Source organism: Somniosus microcephalus, chromosome 8 (genome assembly GCF_052327205.1).
Source record: "Somniosus microcephalus isolate GS21.2 chromosome 8, FLI_Smic_1.0, whole genome shotgun sequence".
Classification (NCBI taxonomy): Eukaryota; Metazoa; Chordata; class Chondrichthyes; order Squaliformes; family Somniosidae; genus Somniosus; species Somniosus microcephalus.
In genome coordinates, this window is record NC_140994.1 from 152457681 (window position 1) to 152485412 (window position 27732).

The 27732-nt window shown below is 45.6% G+C and overlaps 1 protein-coding gene across 1 annotated transcript in view; it reads left to right on the forward strand.

Moving 5' to 3' along the window:
• The window catches only part of LOC147113870 (glutamate receptor ionotropic, delta-2-like), an 826198-nt gene that overhangs the window by 371924 nt on the left and 426542 nt on the right, over positions 1-27732 (forward strand). The window lies entirely within an intron of this gene.

The window sequence follows — 27732 nt, forward strand, 5'->3', positions numbered from 1 at the left end:
TCCGCCACATGCGCCCCCCCAGAATTCTCGTTAACGGAAAAAGTCAAATGGTGAGGGGGTCTGACAAGCCTGTCAGAACGACTCCTGTACTCCCGAAGCGGAGGCTGCTGGAAGGCTGGCGGTGGAGCGGGCGATTGCACTTGGTCTGGCGTGACGACGATAGGTGGCCGGCCTCGTCTTGGCGGCTGTGCTGTCTCGACGGGGCGGTCGAGGTCCAGATGTGCCGGCTTTAGACGATCAACCGAAATGTGGTCCATTTTACCACCGACATCCACCTTGAAGGTTTTGTCCCCTGCCTCTAGCAGCGGAAAGGACCAGTGTATGGGGCATTGAACGAATCCCGATGAGCATCGTGACGAATAAAGACGTATTCGGCCTTATGAAGCTCCGGGGGAATGTGCGAACTCTGCAGCCCGTTGTGCAAAGTGGGCACCGGCGCGAAGCATCTGGCCGCCTCCTGGTGACTAGTAAGCTGGTCAGACGTGGACCATGGATTCATCGATTCTGGCAGGAAATCTCCCGGGACTCGCAGCGGCTGACCGTACACCAGCTCCGCTGATGAAGAGCGAAGGTCTTCTTTGGGGGCCGTGCGAAGGCCCAACAGGACCCACAGTAGCTTGTCTACCTATCCAGCATCCTGGAGGCTGGCCCTCAGGGAGACTTTTAGTGACCGGTGGAAACGTTCACAGAGACCATTCGCCTGTGGGTGGTAGGCTGTGGTGCAGTGTAATTTGACACCGAGCCTTTGGGCCACCGCATTCCAGAACTCGGAGGAAAACTGTGGTCCCCTGTCTGAAGAAATATCAGCGGGCACTCCGAAACGGGCGACCCAGGTGGAAATGAACACCCTGGCCACGTCCGCCGAAGTCGTGGATGATAGGGGAACCGCCTCCGGCCATCTGGTGGTGTGGTCAACCATGGTCAGGATGTGTGAAAAACCATGGGAGAGTGGGAGTGGACCCACCAGGTCCACATTGACATGGTCGAACCGTCGCTCCGGCACTGTGAAGGTGGCCAACGGAGCTTTGATGTGACGATGTACCTTGGCCTTTTGGCAGACCACGCAGGTGTTGGTCCAGTCGCGGACATCCTTGTGCATGCTGTGCCATACGAATTTCCTCGACATCAGCTTCTGGGAGGCCTTCATTCCTGGGTGTGATAACCCATGTATGGTGTCGAACACTTTGCGGCGCCAGATGGCCGGTACGACAGGGCGAGGGTCCCGAACGGAGACGTCACACAAGAGCGTGGTACCTGCCGCATGGAACTTGACGTCGGCCAACTGGAGGCCAGTGATGGCGGTTCTGTAGGCTTGGACTTCTGGGTCCGAGGCTTGATCCGCTGCCATGAGGGCTTAATCGATGCCTAAATGAACCGTATTGACGGTCGCGCGGGAGAGGCAGTCGGCCACCAGGTTGTCCTTACCGGCCACATGCTGTATATCCGTGGTAAACTCGGATATGTACGTCAGGTGACGTTGCTGTCGGGATGACCATGGTTCGGCGGTCTTGGCCATGGCGAAGGTGAGCGGCTTATGGTCCACGAAGGCGGTGAAGGGACGTCCTTCCAGGAGGAAATGAAAATGTCGGGTGGCCAGAAAAAGAGCGAGCAACTCCTGGTCGAATGTGCTATACTTCCTCTCGTTCCACCGTAGTTGACTGCTGAAGAATATCAACGGTTGCCAGGTCCCATTCACCCACTGCTCTTGCACGGCGCCGATTGCGTAGTCTGATGCGTCGGTGGTGAGGGTGATGGTGGCTCCTGGTAGCGGGTGCGCCAGCATAGTCGCATTGGCTAAGGCTCTTTTTGTGCCGGCGAACGCCCGGGCCATGTCCTCCGTCCAGTCTACCGTATCTTTACCAGTCCTGCCCTTGAGGGCTTCGTACAGGGGCTGCATGAGCAGTGCTGCCTTCGGCACAAAACGGTGGTAAAAGTTTACCATGCCTAGGAATTCCTGCAGTGCCTTAATGGTTTGTGGGCATGGAAAGGATGTCGCCGCCTCTACCTTCGCCTGTAAAGGAACCGCTCCCTCTGAAGCGATGCGATGCCCCAGGAAATCAATTTGCTGCAGGCCAAACTGACACTTGGCCAGGTTGATAATCATGCTGTGTTGGCTGAGACGCTGAAAAAGGGTGCGGAGGTGACAGATGTGTTCTGCTTTGGTGGGACTGGCAATGAGGATGTCGTCTAAGTAGACAAAGAGGAACTTGAGGTCCCGCAGCACGGAGTCCATCAGGCGTTGGAAAGCCTGGGCGGCGTTCTTTAAGCCAAACGGCATTCTTAAGAACTCGAAAAGGCCGAATGGGGTGATGACTGCAGTCTTCTGAACGTCTTGGGGATGAACGGGGACCTGGTGGTAGCCCCGGACGAGGTCGACTTTCGAGAATATAGTGTTCCCTGCCAAATGGGCGGAGAAATCCTGAATATGGGGGATCGGGTACCGATCAGGAGTGGTGGCGTCGTTTAGGTGTCGATAGTCGCCGCATGGCTGCCATCCGCCGCCAGGCTTCGGGACGATGTGGAGGGGTGAAGACCAGGGACTATTCGACCGGTGAATAATCTCTAACCGTTCCATGGTCACGAACTCCGCTTTCGCGACCACCAGCTTGCCAAGTTCCAGGCGCCGGGCCCACGCGTAGGCCGGGGGGCCGTTGGTGGTGATGTGGTGTTCCACACCATGTTTCGTGGCCGCGGAGGAGAAAGTGGGCTTTGAGAGGTCGGGGAATTCGCCAAGCAGGCGAGCGAACTCATCCGGAGCCGGAAAAGCACAGGCGACGGTGCGCGACGTAGTGGTACTGCGGTAACAAGGGATAGAATGAAAAGTTGCCGCGTTGATCAACCACCGGTTCTGCACGTCGACCAGGAGGCTGTTGGCGCACAGGAAATCTGCGCCAAGAATGGATTGAGAAACCTTGGCCGTAACGAACTCCCAATGAAACCGTTGCCCCCCAAAGCAAACCTCCACACGCCGTCTGCCGAAAGTTCGAATCGCTCCGCCATTGGCCGCTTCAAGGGCGAGGCCGTGCTTCGCTGCCTGTACATCGAGGGCGAACGCTGGCAAAATGCTGCACTGTGCTCCGGTGTCACACAGAAAACGACGGCTGGCGAGCGTATCGGTAATGAAAAGCAACTTGCCGGCGTTGCCGATCGCCATGGTGGCCGCGGGGCACCCGTTAGACCCGTTCCTCATAAGTCGCAGTTGTTTATTTTTGGGGGAAGTTGCAGGGAGGGCGGCAACGTCTCGCCTTCAAGCTGAACTGCGTGTGGTAGAAACACAGCCCAGCAGGCTGACGAGCTGGTACGGCGTCTGTGGGGGATGGGCGCCTCGTGGCGGTGCAGTACTGCTGTGTTACCGCGAAAATTTTATCCGCCTCTGCCGCGAGTGCTGCGCAGTCTTCTACCTCGGATCTGGCCAGGGCAGCTTGCACTTGATCAGGCAGCTGGCTGAGGAATAGTTCCCGAAAAAGGAAACATTCTGGTTCGGAGCCCACGAGTGTGAGCATTTGGCTCATCAATTCCGAAGGCTTGGAGTCCCCAAGCCCGGGCATGGCGAGCAATCGACGTGCGCGCTCCGATTTAGTGAGCCCGAAGACTTGCAGCAACCGCGCCTTGATGGTGTCATACTTGCGCTCCGTTGGAGGGTTCTCGAGGAGGCTGATGATCCGCGAGGCGGTGGAGCTGTCGTGTGTAGAGACCACGTAGAGGTATTTAGTTTGACCTGCAACGATGTCTCGCAGGGCGAACTGGGCTTTGACCTGGATTAACCACGAGGTCGCCTGCTGCTCCCAGAACTGCAGTAGCTTCAACGAAACGGAGTTGGCCTCCATGGTGTGTTCTTTTTGTGAAAAACGTTCACAAAAGACGGGGTCACCAATGTAGGAATTGACGAATTCCTAACTAAGAACTGAGGTCGACTCAGGCGATCAAACAAACAGATTTTTAATGCAAAACTAAACGAGTTTAAACAGTTTGTTGAGATCGATACAGGAGAACCACGAAAACAGGTCTGTACAAGTTGAAGCTTCCACGAGGACTGCCAGGGCGGTCCCATGGATGGCGTCATGATGTCATCACGTTTTTCCCGCGCTTGGGTGGTCACATGACTAGCGGCATGACGTCATCGTGTTTGCCCGCGCTTTTAAAGGGACCACGCCCCGTACATGCAAACAGTATATGTACAAACACAGAAATAACTAACAGACTAGTACAGGCTTAGGTTGGAGTAAAACATCGTTAAAGGGAATTATATACAGTTGCTCAGAGTCCCTTAGTGGCTCCGCCACAACTTCTTCATTACGTGAAATTTGATATTGCCAGAAATTGTTGAATACTATGCTCTCTTCAAGGAAAAGCTACAATCATAAAAGTTATTCAGGTTGTCATGTTAATTATTGCCAAATATAATTCTTCAACATTTGGAAATGACACACATATATTGTTTTTGAAAGATGAAAATGGAGGGACCAGATAGAAAGGCCACATGGGAAAAGCGAGGGTCTAGATAGAAAGGCCTCATGGGAGAAACAGAAAACATAGTTAAGGATGCTACAGAATAAACACCTGGAGCACGGCACAAAGCAGTAGACCAGTAGCTTTCTCAAAACTGCTAAAAATATATCAATGTCTGTCTGTGGTACAAAGTGCATAATTTAAGGTATAATGCATACTCAATTTTAAAACTGAAGGCACATTCCAGGTGGTTATTAAGGCATTTTCAGTTACAAAATGGACATTAAATGCACTACACTTGGTAACATTCCTGCAGTATAGATGTTCTACTAAAAAGTATCACTAGTATTCTGTACATAATGTTTAGCTACAAAATAAAGTAGTCATAATTATTGATTTAGATCAAAACCTAGTGCTAACATAGCTATAGATACAGGGGTTTATAATTTTCCTTATCATAGCTCATTAAATGGCTCAACCACGTTATCCAGTAAGGAACTTGGCCATAAAGATCAGGCATACAGAGGGAGCTTGCCACTTCTGCCAGGGGAAATGAGACAATGCAGAGACAGAACATCCACTGCAGCACCTCAAAGAGGAGGAACCTGATTTAAAGGAGGCAGAAGCGGGCTCTGAGTGAGGCTCAAGCCCTTCAGAGCAAAGTATGGGAATTGAAGAGAGGGAGAGGAGGCCACTGCAAGGCATTTTCTCTCCAACATTTGAAAGAGTAGACTTGCCACCAGAGCCCACCCCTCTCTTGGTTGTCCCTGGGTTTGCTGGTATCAGCAGCAGCAAAAAGGGAAATCGGGGTTTTCCAAGTCCCGTGTCCCTGTTTTCATTTAGATGCAGTGGACCGGTCAGCCAGCAGCCTTCCTAGCTGGGGAAGCAAAGTAGAAGTGGGATAGAGATGCAGAGGTAGTAGTCCTCGCCACTTGGTTTTCCCCACGTTTTCTGCCGCTATCCAGTGTGATTTGGATTGGGATAGTGGGGGAAAATGCCGGCCCTATCTCTGGTGTTACACAACCACAGCTGGATGGTGTAGAGTGCGATGGTTGTATTCATCCAGGCACTATGGAGGAATGAGTAATTTTTCTGTTCAGCAAGGTTCATACTGTCACAATAAGAAGAATAAAAATAAGTGTTCACAAAGATAAACACATAGTTGTGCCAATGAAGATAGTTCAAGAATGTTAGTGAGAATTTTGTGGACAGTTTAGGAGGAATGAATATGATCAGTTAACTCCTCTATGTTACACTATAGCTGTAGGCCCATGTATGTCTGGAATGAACCTTCAATCTAGTGTATCTCATGTATCTGCATCTGTCTGAGTAGCAATACAATCTTACTACTAATATGGCCTCAGGATTGCTTCATAGAATGGTTACAACACAGAAGGAGGCTATTCGGTCTGTCAAGCTTCATATATCCCCCTTCAACCTATAGAATGACTTCAATCCCTTCAAGATGGGAGAAATGAATAAAAATATTCTCATGCCCTATGATGGGTTTTGAGACTGCATGAAAGAGCTTTGCATTACAGGGAAAACATTTGAAGATATAATTGACATGCTGTCTGATGCTGGAAATGATGCAGCTAAGGAAGTCTTAACTGATCATTTGACTCCCAAGTAAAATGAAACATACGAGTCAATCATATTCTGATGGGCTGCAAAACACAAATTAATCTGTACATGCTTTTTGCACAGACTTATGTTGACAAGCAGCAAAATGTAATTTCACTAATGCTAGTTAGGAAATCAAAACATAGATTGTAAAAGGATGTCTGTGCATAATTTTGCACTGCCTTAGATGAACTGTTAGCACTGGCCAGAGCACTTGATCTAGCTGAATATTATTTACAGTATATGTTGGAAGTGATCAACAAGTCTCTGGCAACCAGATAAATGTGAAGCACAAACTACATCATGCCTGGGTAAAACCATGGTCAAGCAAGACCAACTCTAATCGTATGTGTTATTACTGTACTGCAATGGAAATGACCCTATTCTGAGTGCTATTAGTCCAACAAAGAGCAAAGAATATTCTGCTTGCGGGAAATAAAATAATTTCAACCGGTGCGGTCGGTCATCTAATGATAAGCTTTGACAAAAATATCCAATGACACATAGTGGCCTTAGTACATACATGCAAAAATATTGCCGGTCAAAACCATACAATGTATGGCAAATTACTGTACAGAACTCTGGAGATCATGATGCATATTTATTTGCTATGTTGTCTCCTGTTAATGTGAAGTTATGTAATTAAATTATCTGTTAATTCAAATTGAAAGTGTGCAAAAAATGCTTCCTGTGCTGATTTATTTAAGTTGTGGCATTACTTTCTGTATCCATTGTTTGACTTAAGTGGTTGTTGGTTTGTTCTTAAACTATTAAAGTTAATCTTGGATCACACTTTTCTTATGGTAGAATTATATAGAATTACAACATAGAAACAGGACATACCAATCAGTCCATGTTGATTTTTATTGTCCACATGAGCATAATCCCATTAGCTGCACTGTTCTACATTCCTTTATTCCCCCTCTCCTTGGTTATTTCCTTAGCAGTATAATATCACCTGTTGTCTATCCATTTAGCCACTTGTAGCTGCCTTCTCAAATACCTGTAACTTTAGATATTTTAATTTTTCTTTTAAATCAATTTTGTTTTATTTTTTGAATAGGCATGAATTTTGAATTACTTAATTGTGTTACTCGAACTATCGCCGCAACAGAAGAAATTTTCAGTTTTTGTGTGACCTGTCTTCTGTTTATTGCCTATCAGAATATATCATAAATTTGAATAACTTATAACTTACTGCTGATTGGATGTCATTATTTGCCAAGAGTAGAATTTTTAGGGGGAAAAATTTGGTTGCTTTGCGCCTCCCGTTAGCGCCCTAAGAGGGCAAAGCAACTAGCTGGAAATTCAGCAGGAGGTTAGCGGCAGGGATAACTGTTAGCACCTCGCGGTGCTGCGCCGCCAGTGATGGCGTAATCGCCATGTGCAGCGCCCCGGCCGCGATCTTCGGTATTGCCCCCTGACTTACTGCCGGACGCTATGTCCGACGGGGTCAGGGGGGCCTACCTGCGTCCGGGGCGGAGCTAATTAAAGGGGAGGTGCCAGGCGGCCATTTTTGTTGCTGGCCGCCTGGCAGCACCTGCCCCCGTTGCAGTTCCCGGCCTGCTCTTCAGCCCCACTGCGGAGTGACGGCTGCGCTCCATGAGCCCGGCACTCCGATCCCTGGTGGCCCAGCTGGGCCCCGGGTTGTGCTACGCAAGGCCCCTCCTCTTTAAGAAGGGGAGGAAGGCCTACAGTACCGCGGCGCGATGTGCTGCAGTGCATGGTGCTGCGGCACGTCGCGCCGCGATATTCCCTCGCAGCACCCTAAGTGGGAGGCGTGGTGCTTCCCTCTTGGTGCGCTACCAATGAATTTCGGCTGCGGGGGTGCTAATTTTTTCGGGGCGCTAAAAGTAGCGCCGTGGCGAAGTTAGCACCCCAAAGGGGGTGCGGCTAAATTTTTCCCCCTTAGTGTTTTAATTTTGTGAAATGATCTACTTTGTTAGGAAGAATGGAAAAGCAGAATATTTTTTAAAAGGTGCAAGACTAGTAAATGTTGGTATTCAGCAGGATTTCGGTGTCCTTGTACACAAATCACAGAAAATTAACTGCAAGCAACTAGGAAGGCAAATGGTATGTTAGCCTTTATTGCAAGGGGGTTGGAGTATAAGAGTAAGGAAGACTTGCTGCAAATATATAGGGCTTTCGTGAGAACACACCCTGGAGTGCTGTGTACAGTTTTGGTAGGAACATAGGAACAGGAATAGGCCATTCAGCCCCTCGAGCCTGTTCCACCATTCAATGAGATCATGGCTAATCTGCGACCTAACTCCATATACCCGCCTTTGGCCCATATCCCTTAATACCTTTGGTTAACAGAAAGCTATCAATCTCCGATTTAAAATTAACAATTGATCTAGCATCAATTGCCATTTGTGGAAGAGAGTTCCAAACTTCTACCACCCTTTGTGTGTAGAAGTGTTTCCTATTTTCACTCCTGAAAGGTCTGGCTCTAATTTTTAGACTATGCCCCCTAGTCCTACAATCCCCAACCAGCAGAAATAGTTTCTCTCTACCCTATCTGTTCCCCTTATTGGCCCAGAAATTAGGTTCGGGGGCTTGCCGCGCGTGCAAGCCCCCGATGTGCACTCATCCGGCGCGTCGACATCTGAAGCCTGGGCCTGCTTGGAATTCCTGTCACTGGCCCGGTTCAGATGTCGGCGCGCTGTGCTTACCTGATCCAGCGGCGTAGTTAGTTTGATGTGCCGGCTGGGATCAGGTGAGCACTGTGCAGCCAATCAGGGGAGGGGAAACTTCATTCATGAGTTTGATAGTAAGAACTGTCAAACTCATGAAAAGTACGGGCACCCAAAAGACTAGTTTATCTTTAAATAAAATTTTAAAAAGCATCCCAATAATTAAATAAACTATAAATAACTTTAAAAAACTATTTTAAACAATTAATCAAATTTTTGAAAAAAATATTTTTTTTTTAAATCGGTTCTAAAACTACACTTACCTTACTGTAAAGTCCTTAAAAACAATAAAGCTGTGGAAAAAATGTTATAATTTTAAGTAATAGACCACTTACCTTAAAGAATGAAGTCCTTACGTCTCCTTTTTACATTCGTAAAAAGGAGAGACCCTTACACACGCGCAAACCTGTCAAAAAGAAGGAAGTTCAACGTGCGCGCGCAGAGTCCTGCGCGCACGTGTTGGACCTCTGAACCCCTTGGAGGAAATGCCGGTTTCCTGCGCATGCGCTGTGCATGCTGAAATCCGGCACTTCCAATGGGCCCACGCATGAGTATCCCGTCCCTACTCACGTGTTGGGACCGAAATTACTGGCCCAATATCTTGAAAACTTCAATCAGATCACCCCTTAACCTTCTAAATTCCTGGGAATACAACCCTAATTTATGTAAGCAATAGCTTACATAGATGACAAAAGTTCATCGACCTGAAACGTTAACTCTGTTTCTCTCTCCACCAATGCTGCCTGGCCTGCTGAATTTTTCCAGCATTTCCTGTTGTTGTTCCTAATTTATGTAATCTCTCCTTGTAACTTAACCCAGGTATCAATCTGGTAAACCTACGCTACACTCCCTCCAAGGCCAATACATCCTTCCTAAGATGTGGCGCCCAGAACTGCTCACAGTACTCCAGATGTGGTCTAACCGGGATTTTGTATAGCTGCAGCATAATTTCTACCGCCTTGTATTCTGGTCCTCTAGATATAAAGGCCAACATCCCATTAGAAAAAAGACTAGCATTTATATAATGACTTTCACGACCACCGGACATCTCAAAGTGCATTACAGCCAATTAAGTACTTTTGGAGAGTAGTCACTGTTGTAATGTTGGAAACGCGGCTACCCAATTGCGCACAGCAAGCTCCCACAAACAGCAATGCGATAATGACCAGATAATCCGTTTTTGTTATGTTGATTGAGGGATAAATATTGGCCAGGACACCAAGGATAACTCCCCTGCTCTTCTTTGAAGAGTGCCATGGGATCTTTTACCACCACCTGAGAGAGCAGACAGGGCCTCGGTTTAACGTCTCATCCGAAAGACAGCAGCTCCCAACAGTGCAGCACTCCCTCAGCACTGCACTGGAGTTTCATTCTAGATTTATGTGCTCAAGTCCCTGGAGTAGGACATGAACCTACAAACTTCTGACTCAGAGGCGAGAGTGCTACCCACTGAGCCACAGCCTTTTTGATTATTTTCTGTATCTGTTCATGACATTTTAATGATCTATGTACCTGGACCCCCAAGTCTATTTGGACCTCCACTGTTTTTAGCCTTTCACCATTTAGAAAGTAACCTGTTCTATCCTTTTTAGGTCCAAAGTGGATGACCTCACATTTGCCTACATTGAAATCCATTTGCCACAGTTTTGCCCATTCACTTAATCTGTCGATATCCCTTTGTAATTTTATGCTTCCATTTACACTGCCTACAATTCCACCTATCTTTGTGTCATCAGCAAAGTTGGATATATGACTTTCTATGCCATCATCTGAGTCATTAATAAATATTATGAATAGTTGAGGCCCCAACACAGATCCCTGTGGGACACCACTAGTCACCTCCTGCCAATTTGAGTACCTACCCATTATCCCTACTGCCTGTCTCTTGCTGCTCAGCCAGTTTCCTAACCAGGTCAATAATTTGCCCTCAATTCCATGGGCGTAACCTTAGTTAACTGTCTCTTATATGGGACTTTACCAAATGCCTTCTGGAAGTCCATATAAATAACATCCATAGACATTCCCCGTCCACTACTTTAGCCACCTCTTCAAAAAATTCAATCAGGTTTGTCAGGTGTGACCTAACTTTCACAAATCCATGCTGGCTCTCTCTGATCAACTGAAAATTTGAGGTGTTCAGTCAACCTATCCTTAATTGTAGACTCTAAGGAAGGATCTCCTTGCCTTAGAGTGGGTGCAACAAAGGTCCCTAGATTGATTGCTGGGATGAGAGGGCTGTCCTATAAGGAGAGATGGAGTAGAATGGGCCTATACTCTCTGGCGTTTAGAAGAATGAAAGGTGATCTCATTGAAATGTATAAAATTTTTAGAGGGCTTGATAGGGTAGATGCTGAAAGTCTAGAACTAGGGGTCATAGTCTCAGAATAAGGGTTCGGCCATCTAGGAGTGAGATGAGAAAAGATTTCTTCACTCAGAGGGTTGTGCTTCTTTGGAATTTTCTACCCCAAAGGGCTGTGGATGCTAAGTCGATGAGTCTATTCAAGATTGAGATTGATAGATTTTTGGGCACTTAAGGGAATCAAGGGATATGGGGGTAGAGCGGGAAAGTGGAGTTGAGGTCGAAGATCGACCATGATCTTGCTGAATGGCAGAGCAGGCTCAAGGGGCCACTTGGCCTGCTCCTATTTCTATCTTAATGTTCTTGCAAATATGGTATCTCATTCCTTGAGATTTTAATTGTTGTTGGAGATTTTAAAAATGTAATATTTTAAAATTTTAAATTTTCTTTTTCCTTTCTGTCTTTTTTTCTCACCTCAGTCTTAATCTAATCTTTCTATCCCTCTTTCTCTTCTGTACCTGATTTAGCATTGAATTTACCTACTCTAATTTACACATTCTTCTCAGTCCTTGCGCTGTTTATTTCACAATGCTTCAATCTGATTGGTTAATGAGATTGCTTTCCCTGTTCACTCAGGTCCTAGATGCTGTTTCCCTCACTGCGAAGTTATCAGCTCACACTTTCAGCAACTTGCCACACAAAAAATTAAAAAACCTAAACATGCAGGGGCAAGTCTACCGAAACAGCAGAAGCCATTAGATTCATTCCTACAGCAAATTATGCCCCATTATATCTTAGAATGGCACCCTTAATTATCTTCTGTTTTGTCCAATTTTGATCTAGTTATGTTTGAAGACTGGTATCAAATATAATTTGTTAGATGAGAAGGAAGGAAAAAGCTGCAGAATCGCATCTTGCTAAATTTAACAGGCAGTCGTGACCAGGTGTTAGCAATCCAGACAGAATATTATTTGATCAAGTCTACTTGAATGTAACTGAAATGTATGCAAATCTTACTTTTATGCAAGCTTGTTTTTGGAAATTGGTGTTGCAAACTAGATAGCTTAAACTCTATGAATAAACTGCTTAAAGAACCAGCGTTATATTACTGACAATAATGTTAAAATCATTGTATTAGTAATTTTACTATTGTCAGTAAATTATATGCTATGAGAAAACTCAAGGGAAGAGTGCAAAGATACAAAAGCAACATGAGCAGGAACATTAGCCATTTCTATTCTCTCTTCCTTCAAGCCTAGGCCAATAATTCTACTTCATAATTTTGCATTCCGTTCCAATCTAGTTTTCTATGAGCCATAATTTGCTGTAGGTGAGAATCGCCGTTACTCAGACTTGCCTTTGCATATTTAGGATTTAAAAACTTTTGCATGTCAAGTTGCTGAAAGTGCGAGCTGACAACATCACAGAGAGGGAAACAGGGCTTCTGGGACCTGAGGGAACAGGGTAAGCAACTGTGTATCTCCTTAACCAATCAGATTGAAGGGTTGTGAAATTAACAGCGCAGGACTGAGAAAGAAATGTCAATTAGAGTGGGTGAATTCAATGTCAAATCAGATTCAGAAAAAGAAATAAAGAGAGGGATAGAAAGATTGGATTAAAAGAGAGAGAGAGAGAAAAGAGACAGAAAGGAAAAGTAAAATAAATGTAATTTTAAATGACATTTTTAAAATTTCCAACAATTAAAATATGAAGGAATGCGATTCCAGACTTGTAATAGTTAATTTTCAGTGTGAGAGAGGTTGATTGTCAGTAATTAACAAGTATTACATCATTAAAAGGGTACTTAGATTGAAATGGACAAGACTTAACTTTCTGTGGCAAGTTTAGTTTGTATCTACCATGCAAATACAGCAACTTCACGCTATTCAATGCATTTCAATGGTGAGCCAGCCAGCAAAATGCCCTTTTCACAATGCTAACAGCAACTTCTGGATTTCCGTGTTTAACCGCACATCTGCCTTCGTCTGAAGTTGTAGCATTTGCGCATAAATACTGTGAGCGCCATTAGCCTCACAGTTATTTTGACAGCAAGTTATTGGCCATTATCTTTGTTTCCTTGTACTTTCACTTTCATGATGTGTTTAGGTTTTTACATTCTTTTTCTTTTATGCTTTGCCTATTTTTGTTTTGTGTACGTTGTGTAAGAGTGCCCCTATGTGGCTATTATTATCAGTCACATTAGAGGAAAATTTCCGCCATGTGTTAGGTGTCCCCAGAAAGCAAAAAAAAGCTCAAGTAACACTTTATTTCTGCACAACTTACAATCCACATATTTCACTAATAAGCATGTTATTACAATAATTGCAATAGCTATATCCTGTTCTTTTATCTCAGGAATCACTTACGCTCACTCAATTATTTTATTCACTTAACTTCTCATTTAGGACATGTGACTCTATACAGTCTTTACTTTCCTCAGCCACCCAGGAATCCATGTTTGACTTTTAAAGGTCTTTCAAAAATGTAGTTGATGTTGTAGCCCTAATCAACTTCTGGTACGCATGCAGGTCATCCAATTTTTTTGCCTCAACCTTTGATTAAACCACAACTTGCTTGAATTTGGAATTCACAAAGTCTTTGGGTTGGATTTTAAGGTTGGGAGCCGGGGAGGTCCGATAGCGTGCAGGAGACCCGGGCGTAAGTGCAGCGCATCAGTCAGTGGCTTTTTAACACATCCACTGCATTAACGTATGATTTCTGGGTTTCCTATGATTTCTGGGTTTCTGACCAATTAGCATCAACAGGCATAATGACAACCCGCATGACGCAATTTCAACTCCACTATTTAAAGGGACACTCCAATCATGCAGGTTGAAGCAGTTGGAGGTGGGAAGGAGAGAGAAAAGTCTTGCCATGGAATGTAGAAGGTCAAAGACTGCCCCACTTCAGTGACGCCTCCCTGGATGTGCTGCTGGGGGCTGTGAAGACTCGGAGGGATATACTGTTCCCAGCTGTAGTGTATGTACCTTGAAGAAGGAACTATATTCTGCAGCCCCTGTATACTGCAGTACCAGTAGTGACCACCCCTGTATATAAGCCTGTGTAGTAACTTTGTATAGTAGTTCCAGTTTTGTCTCCATTCAGTAAACACCTGTTATAACCAACTTCTGCAGTCCGTGTCTCAATTACACACGGACATTACATTGGCGACGAACAGATCCGAACTTACCTACAGTTCTGCACCACCTCACGGGGATCCATCCCTGAAGCAAAGTTATTAGAGGTCGAAGCCAGAAGGAAGAAATCCAAAAAGAAAAAAAATGAAACAAACAGAAGAAACGGGCGTCGACCGTGGGCAACCGACCTCGAAGATTTGCAGGAGAGGCTATCGATAGCTGGGCTTGGATATCCAGTCTATGGTGTTCCAGCTAATCGGGCTGGTGGCAGGTAGTACACTGATCCTTCCTGGGTTGCGGCTGGCTAGAGCTCGATCGGGTGGCTTTTCAACGGGGCCGAGCAGCGTTGTCGGGAAGAGGAGAGAGAGAGAGAGGGTGGAGAACACAGGGCGCGGCCGGCGCTACGAAGCCGGGCAGCATACAGACCCGAGAAGAGGGAGGGAAGTGTCCCATAGGGTCTGCTCTGACAACGGGAACAGTAATTAAAATAAAGGAAAAAGAAGTTAGAAGCGCAGAAAGCCGCGAGGAGCTGCAGTTTGCCACGGGGACTGCGGAGAGCGGCGTTGGCAGCAGCGCGGGGGGGAAGTGCGCGAAGACCATAGGGCGTCACCATCAAGGCATAAAAACGCCAGCAACAGCGCTGGCAGCAGCGGAAAAGACAGAAAGCGTGGGAGGTGCCATTTTCTTCAATCGGGGAAGAAGGCAAAGCGCGGGAGGCACCATTTTGTTCAATCGGGGAAGAAGGTAAAGCGCGGGAGGCGCCATCTTAGATCTCCAAGATGCCGAAGACTGGCAATATCACTGCCTTCGATAATGAAATAGAAGACTGGACCACATATGTGGAAAAAGTCAAAGTATATTGCAAGGCAAATGAAGTAGCCGATGAGAAAAAGGCATCGGTACTACTAAACTTAATGGGCGCAAGAACGTACGGCCTATTGCGGAACCTGATCACTCCAGTCAAACTGATGGGGAAGAGTTTTAACGAAATTGTTGATATCCTACAGGAACACCTAAATCCTACACCGCTGCTGATAGCAGAAAGATTTAAATTCCACAAGAGAAATCAGCATAAAGATGAGAGCAATGCTGATTACCTTATGGAACTACGCAAGCTAGCAAAGCGCTGACAGTTCGGAGCAGGACTGGCAGATACCCTACGGGACAAATTTGTCTGTGGACTCCTGAGTGAAGGAACCCAGAAGAGGTTACTCTCGGAGAAAGAACTGACGCTAGATAAGGCTTTCAGCGTGGCAGTATCGTACGAAGCAGCAGCAAGGGGAGCTGCGGAAATACAGCAAAAGCCACAGGAATTCGGCACCCATGAAATGACACGGGGATTTGAAAAATGTTCTCGCTGCGGCAGAACAACCCATGACCAGAAGGACTGCTGGTTCATGGACAAAACATGCAGGCAATGCGGAAAGATGGGACACATTGCACGAGTTTGCAGGTCCGGGAAGAAGACTAACGACAACAAAAAGACTACTAAGGAAAAGTACAGGAAAGTACAAAAGATGATGGACAGTAGTTCCGAAGGCCAGAAGAGCGATAGTGAATCCGGGAACAAGAGGCTAAGCTGTCTCAAACTACACAACGTAATCGCAAAAGAGGATCACCGAACCATTTGGGTCACCCTCACGATAGCAGGGTCCCAAGTCAAAATGGAATTGGATACAGGATCAGCCCTGACCATCATGAATCGACGAGACTACGAACGGCTATTCTCACACATACCCTTGAAAGACACATCCATTGTCTTGAAGACATATACGGGGCAGAAAGTATACTCCAGAGGGAAAATAAGGGTGCCTGTCGAATACAACGGCAAGGAAATACAGAAATTGTATCTGTACATACTGCAAGATGGTGGACTAACGTTATTGGGACGTGAATGGATCAGAAAGATAAGTTTAGACTGGCACTCCATTCAGGCACTGACTGTGGCTGGTAAAAAGGATGACGACGTTGCACCTGGACGATTGTCAAAAATCTTAGCTAACGCTAAAGAGGTATTTCAACAAGGACTGGGAACTCTTAAAGGCGTAACCGCCTCGATAAAAATAGAAGAGAATGCAATTCCCAAGTTTTACAAAGCAAGACCGGTACCGTATGCAATTCGCCCAGCTGTCGAGGCAGAGCTGGAGAATCTGGAGAATGCAGGCGTGTTATCTAAGGTAGACTGGAGCGAGTGGGCGACACCTATCGTTCCTGTCATGAAGAAAACGTTAAACAATAAGTCTGAGGAGCCAAGGAAGGTTCGCATCTGTGGGGACTTCAAGGTGACTGTGAACCCAGTCCTTCACACAGTACAGTATCCTCTTCCGAGGATAGAAGATATTTTCGACTCACTATCTGGAGGGAAACGTTTTACAAAAATTGACCTAGCACAAGCATATTTGCAGATGGAGGTTGAAGAATCCTCTAGGAAATATCTCACGATAAACACTCACAAAGGTCTTTACCAGTATAATCGACTGGTATTCGGAGTAGCATCAGCTCTGGCTATATGGCAAAGAGCGATGGAACAAGTCCTGCAAGGGATTCCGGGGACTCAGTGTTACTCGGACGACATCCTAGTGACAGGTGAAAATGACAGTGAACACCTTGCCAACCTAGAGCAGGTGCTCACTAGACTAAGAGAACATGGGCTACGAGCCAATCGCCCCAAGTGCGAGTTTTTTAAGAAACAAATATCGTATTGTGGCCACGTGATTGATGAAGAGGGGTTACATAAGTCCCCTGACAAAATTGAAGCGGTAGTTAAGGCTCCAGCGCCTGAAAATGTGTCGCAACTGAGGTCATTCCTCGGATTGGTGAATTACTACCATAAGTTTTTGCTGAATTTGTCCACAATTCTGCACCCACTGAATGCCCTGCTACAAACTGGAGTAGCATGGAAATGGAGCGATGAATGTAAGCGGGCCTTTCAGAAGTGTAAAGGCCTGATTACTTCAAGAGAAGTATTGGCTCACTACAACCCATCACTACCGATAAGACTGGCGCGTGATGCGTCTCCCTACGGCGTTGGAGCGGTACTGTCACATAAATCCCTTGATGGTTCAGAGAGGCCGATAGCTTTTGCGTCACGCTCGTTAACTGCAGCCGAGCATAACTACGCCCAGATTGACAGAGAGGCCCTCAGCCTGGTGTGGGGGGTGAAGAAGTTCAATCACTACCTGCACGGACAGAAATTTACTCTACTAACTGATCATCAACCTCTTGTCTCCATTTTCAACCCTAAGAAGGGCGTCCCGATAATGACAGCACAACGGCTACAGAGGTGGTCCCTTTTCCTAGGGGCACACCAATATGACATCGAGTACAAAGGAACTAAACAGCATGGGAATGCTGATGGATTGTCGCGCCTACCGTTGCCGACGGTGGAAGAAGCACCTGCAGTGGATCCTGTGGAGATATTCCACTCGACCATAGTCGAATGTCTACCTGTGACGAATGCAAACGAAAGGAAACACGAAATGACCCGACACTTTCCAGGGTCTATGATTTAACGGTGAAGGGATGGCCAGCACATGGCGAACCACTGTTGCCAGCATTGTCGCCGAGAAGAGAACAGCTGTCAGTGTGCCGAGGAACCTTGATGTGTGGATCCAGAGTAGTAATTCCACCCAAATTGAAGGATAGAGTGCTCAATGAGCTTCACGAGGGTCATCTGGGAGGGGTAAAAATGAAGAACTTAGCCAGAGCATTTGTATGGTGGTCGGGAATCGATGGAGAAATCGAAGAGATGACCCAGAGCTGTACAGGATGCCAGAAGGTCCAAAACGCCCCACCACAAGCCCCTTTACATCCATGGGAGTGGCCCTCATCTCCATGACAAACGGTACACATTGATTTTGCTGGTCCATTTATGGACTCGATGTTTTTAATTGCGGTGGATGCACATTCAAAGTGGCCAGAGGTAATAAAAATGTCCTCAACCACCACAGAAAAAACTATCACAGTCTTACGAACCATATTCGCCAGAAATGGGCTGCCTGAACAGATTTGCTCCGACAATGGACCACAGTTTGTGTCTGAAGAGTTCCGGAGGTTCTTAAAGAACAATGGTGTTAAGCATTACACATCCGCCCCATATCATCCAGCCACCAATGGATTGGCTGAGAGGTTCGTTCAAACATTCAAGAAGGCTATCAAGGCAATGTTTAATGAAGACATACCCCTACAACACAAGGTGGATAGCTTCTTGTTTGCCTACCGGAATGCGACACATGCGGTTACCAACCAAACTCCAGCCATGATGTTCTTCAATCGAAGACTAAGATGCCGCTTGGATTTGGTTAAGCCAAACATCAGAAGAGATGTGGAGAACAGGCAGTTTCAGAATATGAATGAAAGGCCAACCAGGAGTTTCAAGATAGGTCAACCAGTTTTGGCCCGGGACTACCGCACAGAGAAATGGCAGCCAGGAACGATCTGCACACGGCAAGGACCTCTAATGTATACCGTGGACGTTGGAGAGAGCATTGTAAGACGCCATGCTGACCAGATTCTAGAGTCACTGGAAAACGTCAAATCTACACCACGATCCTATACACCTGGTGATGAAACCGAAGTACCAATTGCATCTACCTCAGAATCGGTGATATTGGAAGCAGACGAACCAAACAACGACGTTGATCCTGAATCAACTTTGCCAGAAGAACCTGATACCCCAAAGAGGCGTTATCCAGACAGAATCAGGAAGCCTCCTCAAAGACTGAATTTATAATTGATTAACTTCAGCTAATGTATATAGCAACTGTAATTGTAAATATGTTATTTAATTATTAATCGAATGTTATGTACTGTTTAGCTAAAAGGAGAGGAATTGTAGTGTATGTTGTAGTGTATGTACCTTGAAGAAGGAACTATATTCTGCAGCCCCTGTATACTGCAGTACCAGTAGTGACCACCCCTGTATATAAGCCTTTATAGTAACTTTGTATGGTAGTTCCAGTTTTGTCTCCATTCAGTAAACACCTGTTATAACCAACTTCTGCAGTCCGTGTCTCAATTACACACGGACATTACACTAGCAACAGGAGGAAGAAGCCAGCTGGGGACACCAAGAAGGTGTAGTTGGAGGTGGCACAAGAGGTCAGCAACAGGAGCGTGGTGCCATGCTCCGGGATACAATGCAGGAAGCGGTTCAGTGACTTAAGCAGGGCAGGAAAGGTGAGAGCAATGGCACATTCACCTACATCCTGACATGCATATCACCCCAATCCCCTCGCTCTTCCTTCTCAAGCCTACTCCAGCACACCAAGTTTCCTTGCAGGTACACCCATCCCTTTCTGTCTGTACATTTCCTCACAGCCCCATCTGTCCATTCACCACTGACACTCATTCTCATCATTATCCAATGTCAGGCCTCTACCTCAGTCACCCTCAACAAATGCCCGCCATTCATCCATCCATTCGTTCAAGACATTCCATTACTCTCACTCATAGTTCTCTTCTTTCCCTCCTTGCAGGAGAAGAGAGCACAGAACACGAGGGAGAGGCAGACAACTGGAGATAGCCCTCCAGTCATCTCTTAGCTTACAACTGCAGAGGAGCAGGTGCTGGAAGTTAGTGGAGTCTTGGCCTGCTTGGCCATCAGAGATGGGGGCCTCGCGGTTACCTGGTGACAGAGTTAAATATCAGACAACCATGTGGCATACAACACTTATTCATGTTGACTTTCTGTCAACAGTGAATGAAATATGATCATGTGCACAATGGTAACTTCAAACATTCTTACCTTGCTAGTACTCATTCATGTCTTTTATCTCCCACAGGGCCTCACGCATCCCATAGGAGGTGGTCCAGCTGGTCGCCACTGCCTCCTCAGAGGAGGTCAATCCCTCTGAGGGTGCACCATCACAGGACTCATGCAGACCATGCACCAGCTCAGTGACTCACACTTCGGTGGGACCAATAAGTCAGATAGTTGGGTTTTCACTTGGTGACACAGACATCACAAGTGAGCAGGAGCAGATGTTGGAGCCAGAGACAGCAGTGGAGAGTCCACGTTGGAGGTTGCAGGACACCCCAAGTTCTGCTCAGCTGGGCGCAGATACTTAACCTCTGGGGCTGTCGACGAATAGGATACTTCTGGAGCCGCAGCAGAGAATGTGTGATGTACTGGCGGGTATTCCAGCCGCACTGCACGCTTGCAGAGAGATTGGAGGAGTCCAATTGAAGGAGCTGCAGGTTTTTATGAGTAGCAGGCTGTTGCTGGTGCAGGCTGCTGCTGGTTCTGCCGGTGCTGCTCCTGCTGCTGTTGGTGCTCATCTGAGGTCCAAAGTGACAGGGTAAGTGGCACCCATGCTTATCTAATTGATAACAGTTCCAAAGTGCAGATCAGACCTCCGAACCTCCAATGTGTGTAAAGTAACGTCTCAGCACAAGTACTGTGAACAAACCCTTTGACACAAGCAGGTAAGAAAGCAGCTGTGAGCACTGAGTACCTATTGGCATATTTCCCGATTATGGCTTCAGTCCCCTCAGTTTCCACTGTCTTCTCGTCTTGCTTTCACTGGCGAGTTCCAGGTAACCCGTGGAGGTAAAGTTAAACCGCAAAACCCACATTAATATCACTGTAATTGAGCAATTAACATTTTAAAATTGACAACCCGCCTCTCCCGAGAGTGTTGCGCGCATGCAGCCTAATGCGCTGGAGTGGAATGTGTAAGTCGGTGGGTTGGAGCTGGCTTCCCAACGCGCTCTCATTTTTCCTGGATTTCACCCGCCACCCACACCTAAACCCACACGCTCATGCACATTAAAATTCTCCCTTTGACATCTGCTCGAATTATATCCTCTCTGGTATAAAAGTCTGAAAATAAACATCATGGGGTAGCATTTCTTCTTGGGTTCTTGCAGTTTTCTGCCGTAACTTTGGTGGAAACTCCAGAGAAATGGTATGCAGGACCATTTGAGCCATATCTCCAGGGCTTCCGCTGATGTCCCACCAAGGAAACCCGGCAGAAATTCTACCCCCTATGTATTCTGCACCATAATCTATCATGATCCTAATTTACTCCTCTCTAATAAATTCCGTTAAAGCATTTGATTTGCTTAAGTATTATTGGTTTTATAGCTTATTGCTCCTTGATTTAGTTTTAATTTCCCCAATTTAGCTCCTGTGAAACTCTCTGTTCAGCCTTTGTTTTTATAGAATTTGTTAAAGACAAGGAAAGTCTAGGGGGTGGTAGTCATTATAACGACAATTTATAAAATTTACACACAGCCAACAAAAAGATTTCTGATGTCAGGTAGCTTTAACTAAAATACTGAAGTGTGAATGGAGGTGACTAGATCTATTAAGCTGCATATCAAAAATAACGCAAATTATAGTGACTTTCTGGTGAACCTTTTTATATTGGTTAGAAAACAGCAACGTTATGAATTTACATTTTGATTGAATCATTTTGAGATAATTGTAACCTTTCCGTGCACTTGATGTTACCAAAGTAGTTGAGAAGGAAGGTGGAATACTTAAATGTTAAGGTGTGTGAATTACCACAGGAGTTTTCCCACTTGTCCACCGTAACTTTGGTGGAAGATCTGCAGAAACACCAGGAAAATGGCACAAGGAGTATACATCGTTATTTTGGGGTTTCTGCCGTTCTTCTGCAGGAGCTATAGTGGACAAGTGGGAGAACCCCCATGGAAATTTAACCTTTGGGTCTCCATGAGGTTATGAAATAATGCATATGTCTAAGTTAGGTAATATTTAGCTTCATAATATTTTGTTTTTAAGATGTTTTTCCAAAATACTCCCCCTTCACGTTCCTTCCCATTTAAGTCAATTGGAAGGTAAAGGCTACAAATGAGAATAATTTGGTTACTGTGGTTATTTTCAGTTCCATGGTAGAAAGGAAAATTCTAGTTGTTCTGAAACATATTGAGGATGATTGAAAGAAGTATGCAAGCTTGTGTAGGCTCAATTTTAAGATGTATACCTAGATTAATCCTAAGTGTCTCTCTTAATGTTCTCATTACACAATGCATTGAAACAGCCAAAATATGATTTATTGAACATTTATGTTTTATGACAAGGTATCACATCAAGTTTTTAAAAAAAATTAACACCCCTTCAGGCGATTATAATTTAGGAAATCATTCATCGTTTAAGTTAATGAAATATAATCTGAAATAAGTAAGATGTGTCCTTATTTAATTTGTTCTGAAAACTGTGGAGATGAAAACCAGCTGTAACTCAAACAAATTTAAAATTGGGTCTTAATTCATAATGAATTAAAATGTTCATGAGGAAATTCAAAATGTGATTGCAGTGTGTATTGCAGTACTATGAATGCAAAATATTAAAAACATAATTAACAAACAAGAAAGATAGAGAATTGTCTCAATTAAAATAAATTACAATTATAATGGCAAGTTTAGCAAATAGCAATTGGACTTTTGCAGCATCATGTGTGTTATGATGGTTTTAACAACAGAACTTATGTACTAGAGACGGTTGATAGTGGAACAATTTAGAAAATGGCTTTTCAAGATATTAATAGTTCACGAGATTAAACACACAAATCATTGTGTAATAGATACCTTGATATAATGAATAACAGAATGACGTGGTTTCTTTGGGAGCTGAGATCTGAACAGAAATCCAAGCAACAACCTTCCTAAATCAATATTGCTGAAAGTGAAAGCAGTCAGAGGAACTCAAAGTACAGTACTTGTTAGAAGGAATGTATTTCCTATTAAACAGTCGTAAGATTATTTTGGTAATATAATTGGAGACTTTCAACTGCTGGCCGTCCATTTTTCACCTGAAAAACGGGTGACTGGCAGCTGAAAGTGTGGTGGGGATCTTGTGCACCAATTTGCCCGCCTGAATCAACTTTGCGTGCCCAGCACTCCTGACAAAAAAAGGGCAGGAGGATGTTTAAATATGCAAACTACATTTGTTTATAGGATCTCAATTGTAACTTTCATTGAGAAATGAGAAGAGTAAGCATGACGGCTGCCAGTCCCATTTCTCCAGGTGTTCAGAGGCCTATATTGGCGATCCATAATAGGGACAGATGGATGTCTCTCCACAAAGATATTTTTTGAGTTTGTTAAAGATTTTTATGGCGTGAGGAGGAGCAACAGTGTTCCTCGCGGCCTCGCAAAAATGTTCTGCCGTGCTGCTGGCCCGTTATCCCCAACCCCCAGCCATGTTCTCTCCACCACCAACTTGTCTTACCTCCCAGCCAGCTGCTTGGAGTAGCAAATGAACTTACGCTACAGAAACAGGCAAGCTGCAGCAGGGTGCCTGCAACTCACCAACAAAACGTGAATGACAAACAAGGCCCAAATCTGAAAGTGGTCTGGGTCTTCCAACTGTCGAATTGGGCGGGCACTGCCGCATCATTGCTGATAGCGCGCACATTCGGATGACCATATTTTGGGCGGGCACTGCCGCATCATTGCTGATAGCGCGCACATTCGCATGACCATATTTTCTAAACCGAATCTGGGGACACACAGGCTGGGAGCTCAGCAAAGTAGCCAGGACAGAAAATGTAGGCTGCGCAGTGTAACAAGGCAAAACATTTTAGCAGCCTATATTTAACAGTTGTACATATACACTACAAATGCAAAACAAATGTGCATATAATTACTGTGGATATGACATCACACTATTGAAGCGCATTCAGACACTGTTTATAATAAATACGATAACACTCTTCAGGAACGTCAGATTTTTGTACCCGCTGTCTATACGGCCTATTCAGAAAATCTTTCTTTACGTCACTGCCCAAATCATTTATTTTCACAGATTTATTAATGATTGCTGTGCTATCTCCGTGTTTCAAGAATACTGGCATGGCGACTTTGTTGCTTCTGCCAGTGGAATATGCGTAGAGATTAACCTCCATCAACCATCATGCAGTCAACGATAATGTGGATATAATGAGTTATTTTTTATTTGTTTATGGGATGTGGACATCGCTGGCAAGGCCAGAATTATTGCCCATCTCTAATTGCCCTTGAGAAGGTGGTGGTGAGCCGCCTTCTTGAACCGCTGCAGTCCATGTGGTATAATTTTAATGAGAATTAACAGAAATGACATTCGCCACCAGTGGTGCATTATAAAATTATGAACAAAATGATTTTATATAGTTTGTATGCATAGTAATGCATGCAAACAGTAAATCAGTCAAAATCACCAGATGGCCACCCCCAAAACCAGACAGACGAGTATGGACGTGGGTTACCCTGGACTGAACAGATTAGTGGGGAGGGGAATCACCCTGTGCAGAATCACAGTGAGGGAAGCGGGTCACCATGGCACAAACAGATTAGTGGGGAGGGGGAAATCAGAGTGAGGGAAAAGGGTCCACCTGTCACAAACAGACTTGGGAAGAGAGGGGGCCGCCCTGGCACAGAGATAGTTGAGGGCAGGGGTTACCATGCTGCTTGCCAATGGCATAATTATAATGGAAATGGCATGGAGCAGTTCCGCTATCCTCAGGCACAAAGACAGCCCCTTCTATATACACATATACACACAGAACCATGTTTAGCCTCAGACTTGCACTGTTCCCATAGGACAGAATGAGACTGAGGTATTGAGCCCTGACTTCCGAGTTAGAGGCAGACACTAAAATCCTTCCACTCTGTGCATTAATGCTCCCTCAGTGTTATCTGTCTTCAGGCTCCGGCTCACACAGACAACACCGCCATCACACCTCCCGTGCAAACACAGCCGCTCCATTGGCCAGTACTCACACCAGCCCCCCCGCTCCTGCTCTGTTCTTTAATTGGTCCAAACTGAAGCCAATCTGGTCAAAGCAATTCAACAGACAACAAGTGTTGATCCACCCTTTCATTGGTCCGTCGCTGCCAATGGGCAGAGAAGCTATCAGTCAACAGTGGGCCCAGTTGATTGGTCCGTCTCGGAATCTCTGAGTGCAGGCGCGGATTTATGCATGCTGCAATTAGGATGAATGGAGCTTATTCAAATAAAATGGTAGCTAGGGTATTCGGCGACGAGTTTGTGAACCGAGGACTCTTCCAGGGACATTGTTTGTCCAGGTGCTCAGTACCTCATCTGGGTACTGTCCCTGGAAAACGGGACTGTCCCTGGAAAATGGGGACGTATGGCCACCCTACCTTAATGTGAGAGTGCTGACGTCTTAGCAGCAATTTAAGAGCTTACAGCAGTAATATTAGGATATCTCATTTAGTGGAGCACTACAAGTACGCATGTTGGTTCATAGATGAGCAATATCTAAGAGAGGAAGGGAGGCACAGATGTATTATTACATGTAATAGTTGTACCTTGGGATGTAAGCTTCTATGCTAGGCTTCCTTCAAAAGAGTCATAGGGTTGGTATGACTGATATTTAAATTAAATTGTGTTAAAACCGTCTAATACTCTAAGCTCATCCTGGAGGGAAAGTTAGCCCCAGGCTCTTTTCTCTCCTACCAAACGCCTTAACCATTCACCCCTATCTCTACACCATCACCTCCCACAAGTATGAAGATTCCTCTGTCCTGGCTAACTACTGCCCCATTTTCACTCTTCCCTTTCCCCTCCAAGGTCTTTGAATGTGTAAGCACCTCAAAAATCCATGCCTATCTCTCCCACAATTCCTTGACTGAATCACTACAATTAGGTTTCTAACCCTCACAACAGCAAAACTGCCCTAACAAAAGTTATGAATGACATACTCTGACAGCAGTGTATTATCTCTCCTTATCCTCCTTGACCTCTCTGCAGTCTTTGGCACATTTGGTCACATGGCCCTCCTCCAATGCCTCTCTTTCATTGTCGAGTTGAGTGGGACTGCTCTTGCTTGGTTCCACTCTTACCTAAACAGTTGTAGACAAAGCAGCTCTAGCAATGGCTTCTCTTCCCACCACTGCACCATTAACTCGAGCCATCGAAGGATCAATTTCTCACTTCTCTTTCTCATCTACATGCTGTCCCTTGGCAGCATCATCCAAAGTCATGGAGTCAGCTTCCACATTTATTCAGATAATACGTAGCACAATGGAAGATAGTTGTGGTGGTTGAAGGTCAATCATCACAGCCCCAGTACATCGCTGCAGGAGTTCCTCAGGGCAGTGTCCTAGGCCCAACCATCTTCAGCTGCTTCATCAATGACCTTCCTTCCAATATAAGGTCAGAAATGGGGATGTTCGCTGATGACTGCACAGTGTTCAGTGCCATTCACAACTCCTCAGATAATGAAGCAGTCCATGCCCGCATGCAACAAGACCTGGCTGACATTCAGGCTTGGGCTGATAAGTGGCAGGTAACATTCGCGCAACAAAAGTGCCAGGCAAAGTCTATCTCCAACAAATGAGAGTCTAACCACTGCCCCTTGACATTCAACGGCATTACCATCGCCAAATCCCTCACCATCAACATCCTGGGGGTCACCATTGACCAGGAACTTAACTGGACCAGCAACATAAATACTGTGGCAACAAGAGCAGGTCAGAGGCTAGGTATTCTGCAGCAAGTGTCTCACCTCCTGACTCCCCAAAGCCTTTCGACCATCTACAAGGCACAAGTAAGGAGTGTGATGCAATACTCTCCACTTGGCTGGATGAGTGCAGCTTCAACAACACTCAAGAAGCTCAACACCACCCAGGACAAAACAGCCCGCTTGATTGGCACCCCATCCACCACCTTAAGCATTCACTCCCTCCACCACCGGCGTACCGTGGCTGCAGTGTGTACCATCTACAACATGCACTGCAGCAACTCGCCAAGGCTTCTTCAGCAGCACCTCCCAAACCCGTGACCTCTTCCACCTAGAAGGACAAGGGCAGCAGGTGCATGGGAACACCACCACCTCCAAGTTCCTCTCCAAGTCACACACCATCCTGACTTAGAAGTATATCGCTGATCCTTCATCGTCACTGGGTCAAAATCCTGGAACTCCCTACCTAACAGCACTGTGGGAGTGACTTCACCACATGGACTGCAGCAGTTCAAGAAGGCGGCTCACCACCACCTTCTCAAGGGCAATTAGGGATGGGCAATAAATGCTGGCCTTGACAGGGACACCTACATCCCATAAAATATGAATAAAAATAAAGTTGCACCTCCCCATATCCCCTCCTGATCCTTCCACTGTTGTCAAATTTCCTGTCTGAAATCCAATCTTGGATTACCTGTAACTTTCTCCACCTAAACATTGGGAAGACCAAAGCTATTGTCTTTAAACCCTACCACAAACTCTATACCCTTATCAGTGACTGCACACCCAACTCTGGCCACTGTCTCAGGCTGAACCAGACTATTCACAATCTTAATATCCTACTCAATGCCAAGTTGAGTCACCAACCTCATATATCCTCTCCAATATAAAGGCCACCAGCCTTCACTTCCATATAGACCGTATCTGCATTCTTACTTCCACCCATCTGCCACTGAAATCATCATTCATACCTTCATTAACTCCCAACTTGATTACTCCAATGCTTTCCTGGCCAGCCTCCCTTCTTCCACATGCCATAAATTGCAGCTTATCCAAAACTTTACTAACTGGTAGGTACTCTATCCAGAACCAAT